This window comes from Strix aluco, chromosome 21 (assembly GCF_031877795.1).
Source record: "Strix aluco isolate bStrAlu1 chromosome 21, bStrAlu1.hap1, whole genome shotgun sequence".
In the NCBI taxonomy this organism is placed as follows: Eukaryota; Metazoa; Chordata; class Aves; order Strigiformes; family Strigidae; genus Strix; species Strix aluco.
In genome coordinates, this window is record NC_133951.1 from 6,951,256 (window position 1) to 6,972,104 (window position 20,849).

Below are 20,849 nucleotides of genomic sequence, written 5' to 3' on the forward strand. Positions count from 1 at the left end.
GGCATGCTGATTAGTATTTGGATTACCATTCTTCCACCCATTAGTGAAATCATAAATATTTAGAAGAGGTTAAGCTATTATGTGTGCAGGGGACATAAACATTCCACGGATTCCAGCTTGCGCTGCGATCATTAGGACAGTAATATTTTTACCAAAACCAACCATGTTTTCACCTAAATAGTTAAGAAAGCAGCAGTACGATATCTGCTTACTCTTCGAATTAGGAAGTAGATATGATGCAGAAAATCTTATTTGGATCATACTCTGCCTGACCTTTTAAGGTTGCCTGGATTCTTATTTACTGCTTCTTGGATTTGCACAAATTAATATATTTATCTTTGCTAGAAAGATAAACAAAACCAAATTCATAAATATAGATTTATTTTCCCTGACTTTATCCGAAAGTGGAACATTTGCTGTTTCAACTCATGTCGATTAATGTCCATCTATCAATGTATTTGCAGGAGAAAACACCCATAAATAAACAAACTACAGTCCCTTGGGCCCCTGTACGGATCATGGTTTGGGACAGCAATTTGTTGTGCTGAGCAATTTAGGATTGAGAGCACTGATAAAACCACCTTGTGGTCTTCAAAAAATATATCTAGTTTAGCAAGATTACAAAAGGGTCATATGACTAGATTGAAGAAGTCTAAGTTAAAATTCTCAGCACAATGATCAGCAGTCATTCATGACCTCTCTCACGCATCAAATCCTAGTTTTCTTTCAGTATATTCTTTTCACTCACCCCTGGTCTCTTTAATTACTAAGCTCCTCTAGGCAGTGGCCCTCAGGAATTTCTAACATATTATCTAGTATTGTATGTTATCAGGATGCTGACTTCAGTGGGAATTTTTAGATGTGACTGTTACAAAACTGAAGAAATAGGTAATTAAGTGTTGAACCACAGGATAGAAAATTTAGTAAATGAAATTTTGTTGGGCCTCTAACAATATTGCACTTGCTGCAGAGAGAGAGGCTCAAGCATCTGAAAGCCTGGGAGGAAGGCATCCTTTCCTATAAAACGAGGTCTGTATGCCTGCAGGACCAATGGGACAGGAGAACTAAGGAACAAATTGTTTGTTTAGAAGGTAAGTGTAGAAGAAGAACACATTCCTGTCCTTCCAACAGCCATGAGGACCTTCACTCACTGTACTGTATGCTGTGAGTTGCATCTCACACATGTTCAAGAGCAGATAGCAATAAATAAAACATAAAGAAGAAAAAGGTGCAAATCAGTCTACTTGGTATATCTGAAAAGTAGAAACAATTTCCTGGTGTAGAAGGGGGAAATTACCTGTGCTCTCTCCTCACAATATTGTTACTGAGTGACACTCATTCCAGCTGAGCCTTTGAATTCTCAAGCGTTGACTGTATCCCTAAGAACCAGCTCTGAAAATGGGTCAAACATCTTGTCACGTTCTCTTGGTGCATTTTCCAGTGTGGGTTTTTTTTGTTTTGTTTTGTTTTGTTTTGTTTTTTTGAGGGGCAGGAAAGCATTGCAAACAGAATTAAATATTCAGAGTAGATTTTTTAAACTTGCAAATGAATTTATTTTTGCCAGAAATGAACCTAGCTTTTCTGATAGCAGTAGTTATATGTTAGGAATCACTATCACTTACATTAGCCAAAACCAAGGAAAATGCCACCTTCGCCATTCCATTGCAAATAGGATTTAGGCTGTCTCTTCTGCAAAAGAGCTTTTTTTCCCGATGCTATATGTGCACTAAACTGTATTTTGAAGGTCAGTGGTGGAACAGGTACCCAAGATGACCCAGCATAACAAATTTTTCAAACTTAACTGCCAGAGAAATGCATTCTCAGCTGGGATCTCATAGACTTACTGTGTCCAACTACCATGCCTCTCCAAGTGCTTGCACCAAAACTGAGTCTGTTCTTTGCCATCCCATAACACCTCATCTACTCAGCATTTATAAAGCAGGGAGAAAACAGTCTTGTCTACCACAGTAGAGTCCTGCATCATTACCAGGGGCTCTTATGTGCCAGATAATGCACATTTAATAGGTATTAAACACTTGAAAAAGAAAGAGCAGAGAAACTTAATTAACTCTACCTAAAACAGTAGGGTGCCTGCTGTGTTTTAGGCCTCTAAGGTGCTCCTAAAATAATAACTACCTATACCCAGGGGAAAGAACTTAGGTGAGAAGGAACAAAAGGAGATGCACAGACACAGGAAATAATATACTTAATTAATAAGGCAATCACATGGTGAAATAGTGACATTATCATAGCAGATGCTGGAAGGATGGGAATGCCTTTACTGACACGTACCTGTCTCCTACTAGTTGTCCAAGTGCCTATTTCACAACAGGCAACTGCTCTGAGGCATCACCTGCGATACCTGTGATGGAGGGGTCCACAGGTCAATTCAGGACTTCAGCGAAAACCTGAGTCTTGTTCCAGGTAAAGTTTGCAATGGGTACCTAGGAACGGATCAGAAATCAGGCTGAGCTACGGGGATGCAGACACCTCAAGGCCCCATGTTCTACCATTGGAATTCAGTAACCCTAAACTAAGTCCGTCCATCACTGATGTGAAGAAGTAAACCATGTAATTACATGCCACGATCCTTGAAGAAACTACACCTTTGTGGCTGTTTAAAGTGAAGACACGTTTCTGAGATGTACTACAGGCAGTTGAAAATTCCAGATGCTATTAGTTTCCACCACAGAAGGGCAGGCAATGCTATGGTGCCTAAAGCATAAATTATATGTGTATATAGATTCTGAAGTTACTGAAAAGTCAAGTTTCAAGACTGTGACAAAACTTAATCCACCTTTGAATCTTACTTTTTTTAAAAAGAAAAAAACAAATAAAATCTGAATACTGAAGACTCACTCTAAATCCAAGCTTTAGGACATGCAAAGGGAAAAGGCTTTATTAGCACTGAAGTCCACGAACTCCTAATCAGTTGGATTAGTATTGATAAAAGTTCAGGGTCTGATTCTTTCTATGGCAAAATAGAGACTAGAATTACAAGTTTATGTTTTCATTGCAAATGTAAAGAATGTTCATGGACTGAGGAACCGGGACACTGACTTCACAACAAAGGCTGCTATCTATGGCAATCCCGGTGCTATGCAGGTCTTAAAAAGCACATTCTTTCTCCATACTTACAGGAATCACACATTCTAGACCACATACTTGCTGCCTGAACACAGTAAATACATTAGTTGGACCTTCAACAAAAAATGATTAGGTTTTTTTTTTTTTTTTCTTCATTGTTTAAAAAGAGGCATGAGATTTGTGAAGTACATTTTTTCAGGTGGGAACATTTGGAAACTTACCCATGCATAGAAAATAGGCACTAACTGGCTGTAGGCAAAGATTCGGGTGCTTACTCCCAACACACAAACACTGTATAATATGGCCAATTAGTTTCAGTTACTTGTTTTTTAGCAAAGTAAATTTACAGATGGGAGTATATATCAGGTACTCCGACTAAATTTGTGCAAGCATTTGTATCTATAGAGACAATTCTGTGTGTCTCTTTTACAATTCCTTTTTGTTGTGTCTGCTTTTTTTTTTTTCAGCCTCTTTTTCATTAAAATGATTGTAAAAAAAAATATACTGCATCATGTGCTTGTTTATGCACATGCCATTGGAGAGGTACAGTGAGTTAGCAGAAAAAAATTATTCTCTGATATATTGATATATTCTCTAATAATTGATTTAAAATATTGTTAAATAATTCATTTGATAAACAATATTCAGACATGCATAGCTGCAGTAGTAGAAAATTCAGCCTTGAAAATTATTCAAAAACAGCTGTCAAATGTCACAGCAGTTATTATACATAAGGAATATAAACAAAGGCAGTAATTTATTGGGCTTTTCAAACACTATATTTTTACCAATTTCTCAGCCACATTTTTCCTAGCACAACTATTACGTTGTACTAGTTGCCACGTATTCAAAATATGAGAGCAGATACTTTCTTCTAAACTGGTAAGAGGTTGCTTTATGTATTACTATGAATATGTAGAGAGAGCCACCTCTTCATGGAAATACGCTTTAATGGAAAGTATAATTAGTCACAAAAAGCTATTAAAACTTACTGAAAGAATAGTATAAGTAACCTCAGTAATCAAACCATGACCTCAGGTTTATAATTTGAAATCCAGAATAATCTGTCTGATTTTTGTACATTTACACCTGGGTGTCACAGCATAAAAGTGATCAGAGTAGTGTCCTATCTTTTTTTCTCAGGGAGATGATAAAATCTTAAAATATCAAGAATATAACATGCAACAACAACAACAAAATCCAATTATTAGTTTTCTGGAGCAGAGGAGCTTTCTACAAAATTGAAAAAATTATCATAGAATGGTTTAGGTTGAAATGGACCTTAAAGATGATCTAGTTCCAACACCCCTGCCATCTGCAGGATATATCCATTTTGACAAATTTCATTTCCAGACAAAGCAATAAGACTGATACATTTTGACTGTAAGAGTGCAGTAAGTCCTCTGTGTTTTTACATGACATCTCCATTTGGGTTTTGTACTATTTATTGTATATCTTAATGTGAAAGCAAAAGGAGATGTTTCATTCTGAAACGATGTTTTTCAAAAGTGACATTTTCTGAGGTCTGTGATTTTGAGTGATGCTGACCAAATACTCTGTCATGTCCTACTACTCATCTGCCTGAATCTGCCCATCATCTCCTTTTTTGTAGGCTTTTGGGTACAGAAAAAATACCCCTTTTTTCTTGTGCAATGCATCTTTGATGAATGGCTGAAAATGTGTAATGAGTAACTGTCCCTGTACAAATAAACAAGTGTGCATTTACTTTGTAAACTGTAAATCTTGGCAAGCAGATCTTCTAAGGAACCTGTAAGTATAGTACATTGTTGATGATATAAATACCAACTTGAAGTCCAAAAGAGAATCTGAAATTCTCCTAATACCATGGGAATATTACAGCACCTAACGTGGTAGGTTAGGTTTCAGAAAAATCGCTCATTATTTTCCTGTTGACTAGCTTTCTGCAAGAAGGATTTAGTGGATCTCATTGTGAGTGTTTCACTCACTCCTTGCACTGCATAGGAGACTGATTTCTGAAAGGTACTGGGTTCTGGACCAGACTCCAAAGGGCCAGGAAACTTTCGGTAGGGAAACCTATGTCTCTGCTGTACTATTTTAATTTTTGGACACTTTTTTTCCCTCCAGATAAGAATCTCATCCATTTATCCTATTCAACAGGATGTGTTAATTGATGTTAATTTAATGTATTCTTTGGAGTGACAGACTTGCAAGATGGCTTTTTTTTTTTTTTTCTTCTTCTTGCTGTGGAATTCAGTTTTCCTCTGTCAGAGCCACACCACTAGGAGAGTATCTTAATGGGGTTTTAGAATGAACAGTGTTCATAAGCATCAAGCAGATTTGCACAAAAGGGAATATATGTCTCTTTCTTGTCAAACCCTTGAAGTGTGCTGCTTCAGTATCTTAAAGGATGAGAGAAAGGAAAAGAAAGCCACAACTGCTGTGAACTTTGATGATGCACGTTTGGTACCACAGCTTCTCTCAACTTGGCTTGACTTTAGAAGCTGCACATTTTTAGAGAATTTTTTTCATACAGAGAAGCACACATCTGCATAGAGTTTCATACAACTGTTAGAGAAACTTTTAGATTGTCCTTATCAGATGTAATCCCAGATGAGAAAACAAAGTAGTACATTAAAAAGAATCTGATAAAATATTCCCCGTGTCATGAAGGTAGCGGCAGTATGCAATTGCTGTCTTCTGTTTCAAAAGCACACCATGAGCATGCTTATCAAAGCAGCCTGTCTGAGGGCTGGGGAAGATTATTCTGTAAGCATTTCAGGTGGCCTGTTCCTGCAGTGTTACCGGAATTGCAGATATTACAGCAAGTGTATTAAGAGATGCCCTGCAGAAGTAAGAGTCACTATAGAAAAACTACAGAGAGATGGTCTAATATCAATAGTTCAGCCAGCTAAAATTACTTTAATTTTAATAAAATACAGCTCCAAATTCAGTAGGAGGTGAACCTCCCCAGCTGTTATCCTCTCACCACTACCCAAACTTGTCTCACAGGTCCCTGTTTGCAGCCCAGGGAACACCCAGGTTCGTACAAGCTTGCCAGAGCTAATAGCCTGGAAAACTAAAAAACCTAATTACGGACACAAACTGGTCAGACACTGTCCATTATCCACACGTGGTATTAAACAATATTCCATCAAATCCAGCTTTGTTGTGGGCAGTCACTAAGCACCTCTATGTTTTATTGTCATTCCTCTCACACGCATTTGATTTGTACGGATCTACAAGGTAATCTGCATCTTCCAAAATCTTAATAATAAACCGCACCTTTGGGAACAGTACTCCGTGTGTGAACCAAAGCTGTACGGGCTGAACTGAGGGAATCCACCACCACTGACTTTGGAAAAATATTTGTGGTGGGGAAATGAAATGTTGTCAGCTATCAGAAGTACCTGACAAGTGCAGAGCCGGGTTAGGTCCCCATCTGATTGATACCTTCCTAAATGCTGCAGTCCCCTCTTGACAGCCTCAGTTCCTACCAGACTTCATTACGGGAAACAGTGAAAAAAGGGTGGCAGGATCATTCCATCAAACACAACTAACACATTAACTGCTTGCTTTCTAAAAAATGGTTTCAAGGTGCTCTTTCCTTATTCATTTGATTTAAACAGTCATATTCATCAGAACAGAGCATTAACTACCAGCTAATATTAACAGGAACAATTATCTTTTGAAAACACCTCAGATGTTAAGGTTTCACACAACTGTCTGTCTGTCCTTGGTGTGTTTAACAAATGCTTATTCAGACTGATACTGACTGTATATTTCTGTTTTACTGCTGCTTTTGATTTGACAGTTGCTGGCAATTCTGCTGCTGATTTATTTATCTGTTGTACCCCTGCTGTTTTTTCAAAAGCACTACTTCCACAGACTTTCCAGGGAGTTCAGTATAACCCGCCTCAATCAACTTTCTTATTTTCTTTTCTTCATTTCAATAGTCCCAAAGTCCAAGGCACCCATTTTTCAACTTAGAACATTCTTTCAAAGAGTAATATACACTATTTTTAAAGAACACTACACTGCTTTGCCTGTAACAAGAGTCAGCTAGGGTTATCTCCAGAGACTACTGCAGCACAGCGATTGCCCTCTTTCAGATGGGGAGTCAGAAGCAAACTCAGTAGTGTGAGGACATTCGTTACTCCCTTGCACACTCTTGTGTCTCTGCAGCCATCGATGTTCAGAGAAGGGAATACCAAAAATGCTGCAATTTAGAAATCCAAACTCGCAAACAAAAGCCAACCCAATCAGCTATTTATAGCATGACTGTAGCATGACAGTATCTAATCTGTACAGTACTTTCATTCCTCTCCTGCAAATCTCAATGCTATTCAGAAGAACCGCAGAATAATGACAGTATGGCTGCTCACAAGTTTCCACAAAAACAATTTAAAAAATGAAATTACATTTTCAACAACACAAAGATCTTGTAATCCATTACAGTGATTTGAGCATTATGGTAATTAAAAATTGTACATTTAGCTTGCATGAACAAAAGTTATGGACTATCAGGGACTATTATCCTACAACAATATCCATTCACCCAAAACCAGTTTCTTTTTCCTGCTTTTCCCAAGACCAATTTATTTTTTCAGCAAATGAGTAAAAGTTAAACAATAATTTCTAAATTTATAAGCTTTGACTTAATTCCTGTTAAGTCCATAAGATTTAAGAACAAGTTTAGGTCAAAGACTAAAATAGGCATTCATGTAAACAAGTTTCTGTGAGAAAGCAATGTTTAGCCTGTATGTAAGGAATAACTGGGTTTCTCTGGTATCGTAGCATTCAAAGCCAATAAGGACAAAATTCTTCTTCACAGTTGCATTCAATCTGTGTTTTGTTGTCTTGGCCTTCCCTACATCCAGGGACACTTTCTACATAGGGTAGATTGCTTGGGCTGGATGAAATAGTGAGTTTTGTCTCAGAAAAGAAATTAATACTTTAACCTAGTTCAATATTCTGATACCACACCCCTTTTGAAATTTAGTTTATTAAACATTAGTCTGAGATAGAAATGGCACATTGAAAATAAATAGTCCCCCAAATCCAGGGTGTCCTCAGCTGCAATTTGATCTGTTCCCCAAACCTGAATCCCTTTGCCTACTGGCAGGGCAGCAGGACATACACCATACACCAGCCCTCTCCAGTCTGTCAGCTGAAACAGCCATGTGAGTCTACATTTTCAATGCCTACCCAATTCTTCCTGTTTCCTATAGCCAGGTCTTGAAAGCTGCAGCTTTATCATCTTTAATGGCTGCTGACAGTTCTATTAGTTGAACCTTAAAACCATGTACTTCGTAGGCACCGGGTATGTTTGCCACAAAATCCTATAACTGATTATGTCCTATTTATCTGATTTACATGCTTTTTCTCTAATTATATAATTAAACCTAAACACAGCTATTGCCCAAAGGATAATCTGCCCTAAGATATTACCAGAGAAAACAAAGACCATCATAAAACTGATCCAATTTGGCTTGTGCCATTTTAGACGTTAGGGACTGAAGTCTGTTTTCAGAGAAATTGAAAGAGGCAAGAATGAGACTTTTTATTGTATCCTATCAGGCTTTAATTCCAGAGTTTTTACCTTTTCCTTGTCTTTTCACTGTATATGACTGCATGCACATGATATCTAGATCCATGGGACAACTGCAGAGCATCCAGTCTGGCAGCTCTTGGCAGTAAGGCAAAAATGCCAATTTCCACCGGTTGCTGATGTTCCTCTCCAGGACCATCCTCGTATCCACGGTGATCAAAGTGACCCACATTCCCTATTTTGACCCTGTAGTTCAAAAGTCCCATTTTTACTACTGTTTGCATGTTCACCCTTCTTCCATCCTGCTCACGTGTAATCTGTACTTGTTATAATTTAATACACTAAAATTTCAGCCAAACATATGAAAAATCCATTCAGCCCTCCCACTATTAAGGTAAGTGACTTTTTTTTTTTTTCTTTCTAAAGCAGAAAGTAGAATTACAAAAAAAAAAAAATTGTTAAAATAATGAAATGGTAAAGACTGCTCCACCTCCCACCCTTCACACAGCTCTCCAATCTGTACGTGACCAGGGGTAGAATCATGCACGATATCTGTGTAGTTTCCATACAGGTGTGTTTTTCATGGCAGCAAGATGTCAGGAAACCTTTTCTGCAAGCTGCACATCTTACCCACCTTCACCTTTGCATGCCATTTACACCCACAGGAACTAAGACACCTTGTCAGAGCAAGCATGGCCCCATCTCAGCTGACAAGCAGGGAGGGAATCAGGCTGCCATGAAGCAGTTTAGGAGCAGTGCCCGTGCGTGTGAAGGCAGCAGTCACAACCAGGATGGTTCTAGTTGATCACCAAACTCGTGTGCTCCTCATGCTAGAACTTGCTGAAAGACAACTTCAGCTGCTTGCCTTTAATGACATGCATCTCAATCCGTGTGACACCAGTTGTTCAGTGACAAGAACTAGTGGTATTAAAAGAGCTGCTACTCAACACAAGTATTCTGTAGTGCTTAATCAAAAATCACTGAAACCAAGAAAAAAAAAATCTGAACTTTCTTGGTCTTTGGATCTATCACTTACATGAGGGAGAATCAAATCTGATGAAAATAAATGAACATTTTGTTGTGTGGTTGATCTTTTTCTTTTTTTTTCTCTCAAAACCACACACATCTGACATTTCTATTAGGCAGCTGAATATTTGTGAAGTCAGAAGTATCGATTTTTCAGACATGACAGTTCAGTATATGATATTTTTCAGTGTAAACAAATAGAAATATTTTTATTGTCTCTTTATCTGGGCCCCTCAAATGCCACTCTAGTTCCAATAATTTACCAGATGCAGACTCTGGAAAGAGTGTTTGCCTGAGATCCAGAGTTTGACAATGAAAACAGGATGCTCACTTTCTCATTTCATGCCTATCAGAACTTCTGTGAAAAGATATATTTCTGATAAAAATCAGAATGTAGCCACTTTTCCCTTCAATCAATCATGACTTGAGTAACACCTTCATTGCAATAATTTACCTAACATTTAATTCTAATTTGTTTGTTCACAAGGCCACAAGAAATAGGGAAAATGCAGAAATGGGGAGTTGAGGTTAATTCATCCACATGAACAAAGTTTTGTTTGTGTGTTTTTGTAATGAGCTCACCAAAACTCATAAACTGCAAATGAGTTTAATTAAAGTCAATGGAGCAAAGAGATTAAGCACTTAAGTGTGCTATCTTTGTGGTTTACAAATCTTGAATAAGACAAATCATTAAACTTTAATTTGCCAGAGATTATGTAACGTCGGCATGTAACATATTTTAAAAAAAATAGGCCTCACCTCATCCCATCTGTGGATTAGAATTTTTTATAGCAGCTCTCACTGCAGTAAAAAGCTTCCAGAGGAAATGTGGAAGCAGTTGGGGCCTTTTGCTAGAGGACAGCACTGCAGGGAGCCAGCCTCCCTGCCTCTCCACTCTCCTCTGTCTAGCATGAGTACAGAACTGCCAGTAACATTTCATTTGTGGCTCATGTGTTATGCCAGAGACATTTCAGATGGCATTTCAGTAATTTTCAGATCATTTGAAAATAAGACTGTTATATATGTTATTATTGGTTCTTAATATTACCTCAACCTAAACAGGGTGATTAGAGCTTGAGCCAGGGCAGTTTATTCCCTGCAAAGGCTAGAGGTTACTTTACCTGCCCTCACACACAGGTGGGTAGCACTGTGCACAGTCTCTTCTTCCACTGCTGCAAGTGATGCTAGAGCATTTGGTCCCTGCCCTTACCAGTGCCATGCCTCCTGTCCTGCCTCACACGGATTTTTTTCAATGCAGATACAAACCCCTCCTTTTGGCTGGACTCCAGGGTGAGCAGGGAGCTTCTACCTTTCTAAAATAGCAAAATCCCACCATATCCAGTTCTTCCTGGGAACTGCAGGCCATGGGGAAGGCTGCAGGACTCTCCATGAGCTACGGGTTTCCCAGACAGAAAGGCAGTTTGCTTTTGGACAGGTCGCTATGTGCAAGAATTGCAATGTCAGCCTGTTTCTGGTCCAGAAGACCATGTCTTATACTGTGGAATTTCCATGACATCAGCTCCTTCCAAACCAGCTACTGGATTTCAACCTTGGACATTCTGCCAGACAATGACTAGGATAAATGCAATACAAACTGGGATACCCACCAGTGAACCAGCCATTCAAGACATGTGATACCTACACGCTGTCAATGTCTTGTATCACCCAGCCTTGCAAAAATGATTATGATTTTGTCACATAATTTGTTAAAACTCAGTCACCTCGCTCTGAGCCGGATTAGTTTTCTCTAGGTTTTGCTTGTGTGCAAGTACTCTCCCCCATTTCCCTTTGCTGTTATTCTTTCACGTTTCTGAAATGAGGGAAAGGAGCAGCCAATTTTCTCATGGCTCATTTCTAACCTTTTCAAATGTTACCGTTTAAAGTATTTATAGATTTTTATACTTGCCAGCAACCTTCAGAGTGAGACTAAGAAGTGTTATTTCTTCTTCTGAGAAAGTTACTGAGCCTGGGAGCCCCAAAATTCATTTCATTACAGAGCATGTTGACAAAATTACCTCAAAATTTCCCTTGTGGTGGTGAGGAAAATTAACTGTATTTTATATGACAAAAACATATTGTGTTTGCAAATTTCATATGCAAAATATCACTCACTGATGAGATAAAAATTCTGCACTGTCATATCAACAGACTCCAGAAGATTACTTACTTTCTATCACACCTTGAAAGTTAATATTTCTACATTTAGGCCTCAAAATCATATTTGCTTATTTTTATTTTTTTTTTTCCTGTGTGCAGTTTTGAGAGACCAACACAAGCGCTACCGATCTCTGCATTTTTGTGAAATTCTGACTTGTGTGTGAAAAAGCCCATATCGGGTGTCATAAAAAGCCTAAAACCACTGTGTTTTAACCCATTTCAAGTACTGTCCTAATGTTTAACTAACCAGAAATACCCCCATCTACTTCCCTGGACACTATGTTAAGAGCTTAGGGAAAAACAGTCCTTAACACACAGCCCTTGATTTAAGCCATTCTTATACCTGTGCATTCAGTGCATCTACTGACATGGATAAACCCGTTGAATCATTTCCTTCCCTTCTGGACTCCAACTAACTCTCAGTACTATGGTTTTTTTTGTCACATTGACCCCACCCAGTTAATGCCGGCTTCTTGCTGTGTCCGGTGACCTGTCTTGTCAAGTTTCTCCTGTCCCAGGGCATCAAGTCTGGCTTATCAAAAGAGATTTCTTCAGCTCCTGCATGGTTCAGACTCACTGCTTTCTCTAGGAATGGTTTATTGATACTTGTTACTGAGGTTTAATAGCTACATGTCAAATAAGTGACAACCAGTGCTCACAGACAAGGGCTGTTGGCAGTAACCACTTTCAGTAAAGACTTCTTGCTAAACTCCCAAAGCAATTATTTTTCCTTGTGCCTTGAAATCAGGCCACAGGTAGAGCTACAGGTCTTCTGTCACACTTTACTTCCAAACCTCTCCTCTTTTTTTCCACATTAAAATCTTCCTCTCCAATCACTATCAGTTTCAGCGTGTTCTCCCACCATATGTACAACACGCTGCTTGTACAGCTCCACTGCACAGACTATGCATGATGGCTCAGTCATCTGGAAACAAAACATTAACATCATCAGTTGCTGCTGCTTAAAGCATTCACAACAGTAAATTACAGCTCAAGGGAAAATCCAGCAAAATCCTTAAATAGAATGTTTTAAGCTTAAAGTTTAGCCTGGAATGATCTTTCAGGATTCCTTTGCTGTATAACCACCTTTCTCCCGCCTCTATTTCCATTCCCTTCTACGCGCCTTCTCTTTCAGCTCACTAATGAATCGCTAAAGTTAATCACTCTCCTCTGTAAGGAATGCACAGAATAGATAAAAAGTCACCGGCTCTTTCTGTTTAATTTCAAATATAAAAAATGGTTTCTCAGTGTGTTCTATGTTTATGCATTAAACTCTATACAGCTCCGTACTCCTAGTCCTAGATTTGGAAGTGATTTTAGATAAGATTTTAGTGGAAGACAGGGAGGTGCCACTGAAAGCCACTGCTATCACTTGTCCTACTGTGAGCCTACAGCCCTTTGTTAATCTTTAACTTTTGGAGGTGAAAACCCATCAGCTTTCAGTGATCCAGGTGTTGACGAAGATGCAGAAGTGCATTTCACTAGTACAGGTTATTTTTAGTTACAACAAGCAGAGACTTCCCTCACGCATAACAAAAGACAATGTCCTTAATATCCTTATTGTTATTTCCATCTTCTAGTGTAAGTAATTCCAGCAAAAGGAATAGGATTACAGCAAAAGAAATTTTACCAGACTGATTCAAAATATTAAAATGTTTTATATTTGTGCAGGGTCTTTCATCCCAAAACTAAAAGCATTTTTGCAGATATGAGTTAATTCTCACAATACTCTTGTGAGACAAAAATTATTGTTAGTTGCTTCTATACCAATATCCTGGATGTGACTGCAGAGATACTATTTTTATATATTTTCTATTTTTCTGTGGTTTTTCACTTAACTGGAGAATAAGCACTGGGGATACTCTAATCGTACACAGGACATATTATGTTGTTTTCCTTTTTAAAGTGATGCAATATTCATTTGCACATACCCTGTGTTTATTTGCTGTAAGGAACTTCTTTCTTTAAATTAATGAACATGTAAAAATACCTATATAAGGATCTTAATTCTTAGCTGTATGTTTGAGCTTTGCTGCATGGAGAGTCTAAGAAATTCCCTAATTCCTGCTACAGGGACATTTCTGTAAAGAGTAGCTGGGAACCTCCAGAGGTGGCTGAGCTTTCTCACCCCTTTTTAACTAAATTGAAATTGTAGCAGTAGGTGCTTCACAGGGGCCTCAAATTACCAAAACTCTAACACTTACAGAAGTGCTTTGTTAGAGAGAGCTGGATCCAAATACATGCTTTAAACTCAAGGATGTGCATTCACTGAACACAGGGAAAAGGCAATTAGCTCAGAGCTGACAAAATTCCCATTGATTTAAGTCATACAGCACAAGACTTCTAGGGCTAGGCTTTCTTGCTGTGAACGACTTGTTCTTCCTGGGGAATCCCTTCTCCCTCCTTCCCATGTTTTTACTTTACATTCTGTTAAAGCCAGTTGAATTTTCCATTTGATACTCCTCTGCTTAGACTCAGTTTAGGAAAAACCCCCAAAGCCTACAGAAAGGGATTGTATCTGTGAGGTTGTGATTCTCTGCAGATGATGCTGAGACTGACTGTGCTGATTCCGACTGCATCGTTGTATTTGCTGTCTCTGCACAGATGAAAGATCAGTGGTGAAGATACAGTCTCTGCCAGCACAAACATCTCATTTGGCTTGGTGGGTCCCAATTCTGTGCTGCGGGATACCCCATATTTTGCAAATAGCAATAGTACTCATCAACCCTGGTGATTTACAGGAACCAGTCGAACTTGCATGGGAGAGGATTCACCCCCAGACTAAGTAAATGAGTGGAAAAGTCTCGAAAAGAGTAGCAGAAAGTAGGCATAGAAGTCTTTCCAGACTCCAGCACAGAGGCAGTTAAAATAGTAATTTACAGTCTTTTCATATATATTTCCATGCATATTTTTAACACAAAAATCATTAACACCTAATGTCTTTAGATGACTAACAAACTTCACAGAATCCTCAATCTCCTCCAGATGATGCCTCAGGCAAGGCTATTTTCATCCTGAAGCAGCAGCTTTACCACGTTAATGCTGTGCCTTATCTGCTCTCTCTCCCAGGAGGACTTGGGTTCCTAGGAGCTCTCCTGCTCATCACTGATATGATTATACAAGTAGCCTCAGTGAAACAACTAACCCCATCGACCTGAGTAATCAGTAGCTTTTTTCCTTAGTAGTGATAAAAGTGCATTTGAGTTATGCCTGAGTGTACTCTGCACTGAAAATACAGGAGACCCTGCCCAAAATACAAAGCATTACTTTGGTCCTCTCCAGCATCAAACTGGTACATCGACGTGATAGCTTCTTCTACAAAATGGTTTGGGAACAGAAGTAAACCCAGATGGTAAACAGAAACACAAAAAACCTCATGGTCCTAATTCTGACCTTGTTTACTCTGCTTTTCCATCAGCATCACTCCACTGAATCTCCATTATTTCTGCTCTATACCGCTGCAAAGGGGATCCATATGTAGTTACAAGGATACGGAAGAACACTGATCAGTCCTGGCCCCCCACATTCAGTCTTTCATTACTGTGTGGTTTGCCATGCAGTAGGACTTCCATACCGATGTTCTTGCTGGTCTCATGTTGTAGTGATTGCTATATATGAGAAAGCAAATCTTTTCCATGAGCTTTTTTATTCCGTATTTGAAGATTAAATGACAAGTTGTTTCTATGAGTACTATTGCCTAACATCTCTGATTAGCAAAAAATGAGTGTATGTTCACAGTGGATACTTTTCTAAAAGCAGGATCACAATTTAATTAACCACTCCACTAACAAATTCCGAGTAGAAATTAAAAGTGGTTCAGATTAATGATTTTGTATTCACCACTCTGGGAATTTCTTATGCCCTGCTGGTTTTAACTTCAAGTTTGTTATTTAAAAACCTTAATCAGGAATTTGTATGGCAGCTGATTAAGACTTTATTTAAATGGTCCTGCAATAATTTCCATCTGAAAAGGACATTGCCACACAGCTCATGCACTTAGCCCAAGGTTTTGAATCAAGTAAGAGCTACAGTGTTGACAACCACAGCTGAAATCAGAATCAAACCCATACAGAGTCAAATTTTCCTGCTTCCATGTATAATATTTAAGTCTGAACTAACTCCCTTGAAGTTGGTCCAAATTAAAAGCTGTGCAAGTGAGATCAGAATTTAATCTTTTGGTCATTCTATGAAGTATGATGAACACTCATACTGCTATGAAAATAAGAACAGAAACTAAAACTCATCTCTCTCAAATTTAGGTCACTTCTGGTGATAGCATGAAGAAATAAATAAAAGCCCTACAAAAGCGCATTGCAAAAGTGTCTGAACTAGACCTGCTGAACTGAAGACTCAAGTATGAGATCACTCCTATGCATTATATAAAGGTTTTCAGACACTTCTCTATATCGGAATACTGAAAATACAGGTGGCTTTCCCAATGAGCCCAAATGCTGCTGCTAAGAGATGCAAAAGCTGCATCTCTTTGATAAGAGACGTTTCCAAATGACCTAAAACCTTTTATTTTTTCTAACGATGCCTATGGGATGAAAACTCCATTTTCAACCTGTTCTTCTAATTAGCTCAGATTTACATGGAGTGAACAAGGGCAGTATTTCATCCACTCACTCTGCATTTTTACCTCTACTTTAACTGAATGGGCCATAGTCCGGTCTGCTGTGTAAGAGGGAAGGAAAATGAAACTACACAATGGAAGAGAAATAGTGGTTTGAAAACACATACAGAGATTCCACATGGACACTTCACAGAAGACTAGGGGAAGAAGGGAGATCAACTAGATGAAGTATAGACCTTTAGAAATTCATAGATTAATCTAGTTCTAGTTCTCCCTGCATTAATGTCCAAGGATAAGATTGAGTTTAGTGCTCAATTTTTACTACTCAACTAAACTGCTACCTGGCTCAGTACTCGGTGCAGTGTTTCGACGGCCCAATCTTATGAACCATGCAGATAACCCCACTGCAGAAGGAGCTAGAGAAGCTAATATTAAGGCTCATTTAATTTGAAAATTAATGATCGCATTTTCTCTGCTCATTTCTTGGTAAGAAAGATATAAACAAAGAGACCTGGGTACAGTTCTGTGATGAAGATGTACATTAACTTTCCATTCGTACTGTAGGGCTTCTCAGATATTGTTGTTATCTTTCTCCCTGCTTGCGTTCCACAGTATGAAGTTCACTTTGACTTTGCACATCTCAGACAACAGTCTGAAGTGAAGCAGGCATATACAGAATGTCCATTAACACAATGTCCTTCACCTGGAAAACATGATTTATAAAGCTAAGAAAAAGACCATGACAGGTCTATATCAGCAGTTTTCAAGTTAGCCAATTTATGCAGCTGAAGCTGATGACTGGGGCATAAACCACAGAGGAATGTATACAAGTGGATTGCCTACTAACTGCAGTAAGGTAGGGATCAATTAAACTAGTAGCAACAGAGCAGAAAAATTATGAAATAACACCATATCCACAATATCTCTTTTTTTCCCCATTATACATAGGTATAGACAAGCCAAGGAAAGCTACCACGATTTTATGAAATAACACTTATTTACTTCTTGTTTCGGATTCTGACTTATCTGGCTCTCCAAATGGGATATGAGACCCCCACAGAACTTTTTCTTTCCTGTGTGAAAAAGCAGACAAATCCAGCATTTATTTGTGCTGGTTAAACCAGTATTTAAACAGGTAAGAGGGAAGGAGGAAACAACAGAATGCCCAAGAGACCAATGACCAGTCCCCACACACCAGGTAAGTGTCAGACAGTATTACATGTGTGTGTTGTCTGATAATTAGCAAGGAAGCCTATAACAGATGTTGGGCTGGAGCAAAACTGCTCTGCAGGAGATTTCTGCCAGTTTATATGATATATGTCAAATCCCTACTAAAAGGAAAGTAACTTGGAGGGGTTGTTGACATTTTTTTAATTCTACTTATAAAACAACTGCTTGTACCTCTACCCATTTATTCTTATCCTGTCCTGGCTCTAACTACATTAGCTGTTACTATATAAGCTTGCAACTCATGCCACAGACCCTTTTGGGGAGTGATGACTCCTTGGTTGTCCAAAGTTACCTCATCAAAAACAAATTCACTAGCAATAAGTTTTTCAGGCACTTCTGACATTTTAGACCATAATCCCTAGGAAATATCTGTCTCATGTAGGAATTCTTCAGTCAAATGCCTTTAGGGAGATACACAAGCAAAAGGTCAACATTTGCTAATGTGAATACTAGTTCCAGGTGTCTCCATTTGTGGCTGCTGAACTTTTGACACTTAGGGTTCAGTATTTTAGAAGGGAGATAACTCACCACCTTCTGGTAGTAAAGCTTTTGATGTTATCTCTAGAAAAGCACTAAAATTATGAATGACCTTAAGTCATTAATCAACACCTCAAAATAATAAATAAGGTGAATTTTAAAGATAGAATATTTCCACTCCCAGATTTTATTTAAAATATAAATGTACACCTCAAAATGGTCTGACAACTAATATGTTTTTTTAAACAAGCAATAAGTTTATAAAGAAAAAGTGCAATAATTTTCAACTATATTCAACTACTAAAGTATCTCTCTACTTCCTGGTAATAACAATCTTTAATTATGCTTATGAATATGCTGAATTTCCCATACACCTGTTTAATTGAAAGCAGATGTTCATTCAGCAGTGGGTTATTTTCATAATATGCATCACTATCAGCTTGCTAGTGCTATCACAACACACTAGGAAAAGCAATATACAAATAATGCAGAATAGCTTGTGTAGTTATGAAGTTAACTGCCTATTTATTCTATTTTTTATTATTCCTGTTCCATCACCATCAGCGATTTCATAGAGCTCTGCATTTGTTATATTATTATTATTATGTATGTTGTTCAAGATTTTATTTGACTTGTACCAAAATTCCAGTTCAGGCTATTCACTGTTTTGTTGGTTTAGATAATAAGCAACGAGTGATCTGGCTCCCTGGGTTCTGTGGGGAAGATGCTTCATATCTGTCACAGACAAGGCAGGTGATACCAATATAATCCATATGTAAAGGGGCACTAAATATTCTTCACAGGGCCAATCTCTTTTCAGCACTGTCAATCTGCACAAGAGTAGAACTAATGACCTAAAGGTGTAAGGCCCTGTGTATCCTCATTAATTTCCTAAAACTCTATGTTAATAAGCTATTAAGGCACAAGGGACAAAAGCAAAACTGAGCAAGACATTTTGAATATATTCCTTTAGAGAGGTGCAAAGTGTGCATTATGAAACAAAAGCATATTAATCTTTTTTCCTCACATATTTTCTCTTAGTAATGAATATAATGAACCTAAGTTTCTGAAGTAAGCATGTATGCTATCAAATAACTACACAAAAAGAAAGCTCTAATAAAAATAATTGAACAAATCAAATGCCATTTGAGGATCAGTTTAAAAAGGCATAATTTTCCAAAATCCTCTTATTTAATAATTACAACAGCAATAATATTAGCAATAGAATTCCCTCTCTGTGCAATAGTCCCAGACCCCATGGTAGTGGGTACTTCCCTTAAAAGAATGAGGGGCCCCACACCACAAAACTTAAGTATGAAGCAGACAATATTCAGAGTGGCAAGAGGTACTACAGATACTTTAACAAGACAAAGTGAACTCAATTGGCCAACGCTACAGAGAAGGTCAGGAGAACATACAATTACATACATTAGAGGCTCCGTGAAGATCCTTCGGTGGGTCAACAAGCTTAGCACTTAAATCAGCCCTGACAGTAATGTGCTGAACATTTCCTGTTTTCCTGATGTGCAGTTTAGATCACCCCTCCTCTATTTGCTTATTCCTGTCCCCTGTTTTCCTCCCTTGGGACTGGTTAACTCTGAACAGTTTTAGCAGCTCCATTCTCTGTCATTACTCCTCTATTCACCTGGCCTGGAATCCCTCCCCAGAATTAATTTGCAGCTGAGATGTGAATAGCATAGTCCCACCTCATCAGTGGTGAAAATGGCCTTACAGCTGATCTGTAATCATCTTGAAAACATTAATTTTGTTGCAATGATGTTGCGTTGCTTTTGGACATCGGTGTCATAATCTCCTTAAGACAACAAGTACTCGTTCAATGTGGTAATTAAAAACTGGAACGTAGTGCTTTCTAGAGATCTGAAAGAAGCATTTCAATTTTGCCTATGTGTACATCAGTCTGGATGGACGTTCTTGTACTGATTTTAAAAGTAGTATAGCTAACAGTTTCTCCTACATTCTATGTACATTTACTCAGTGAACATAATATAAGAATATAATATAATCTGGAGTTAGGTGGTGAAGTATCCCATACTGCCTGTTGACCGTTGTGGGGGTTGTCTTCCAGAATCCCCCAAACAGCACAAATTCTCTTGTGAGCTTGTTCGTGCATTGACACAGAACAATCTGCAGAAATTCAACAGAGACAATTCCCCTGGGGTAGAACCAAGGAATTAAGTTCAGAGTATTCTATACTTTATGGACCTTTTTAGATTTGATGGAGAATCATGCCACAAAGCATCAATAAATGGGACCAAAGCCAGGTCCCACTCCACACTGTGTTCCTAAGCAGGGACTGCTGTATATGAAGACTAAGGAGGCAGTAGTTTGCATGTTGATTGATTTTGATTTTTTTCCCTGTACATAATATATTGAATGCCACATAAAGAGTGAAGAACTGCCACTGTGTGTCTGATTCCAACACAGGAAAGCTAGATAGACTGCCAACCAGCAAAAGCTATTTCTTTTCAAGAAAGAGACTTTGAAACTCATAATCAAGTCTACAGGGAATATACAATATGAAATATAACATGAGTAGGTAGAATAAACTTTGATTTGATTTCCTTTGGTGATAATGATTTCAGATAACCAATTTATGATAAATGCACTTGGGACATACTACCCAGGGTACAAATTAATAGATGTAAAGAAAAAAAGAGGTGGGAGTTGATTTTTTTTTAAATTCTGGAATAGAAATTATAGAAGAAAAACATAAATGTGATTCAATAATTTAACTTTCTGTATCTTTTT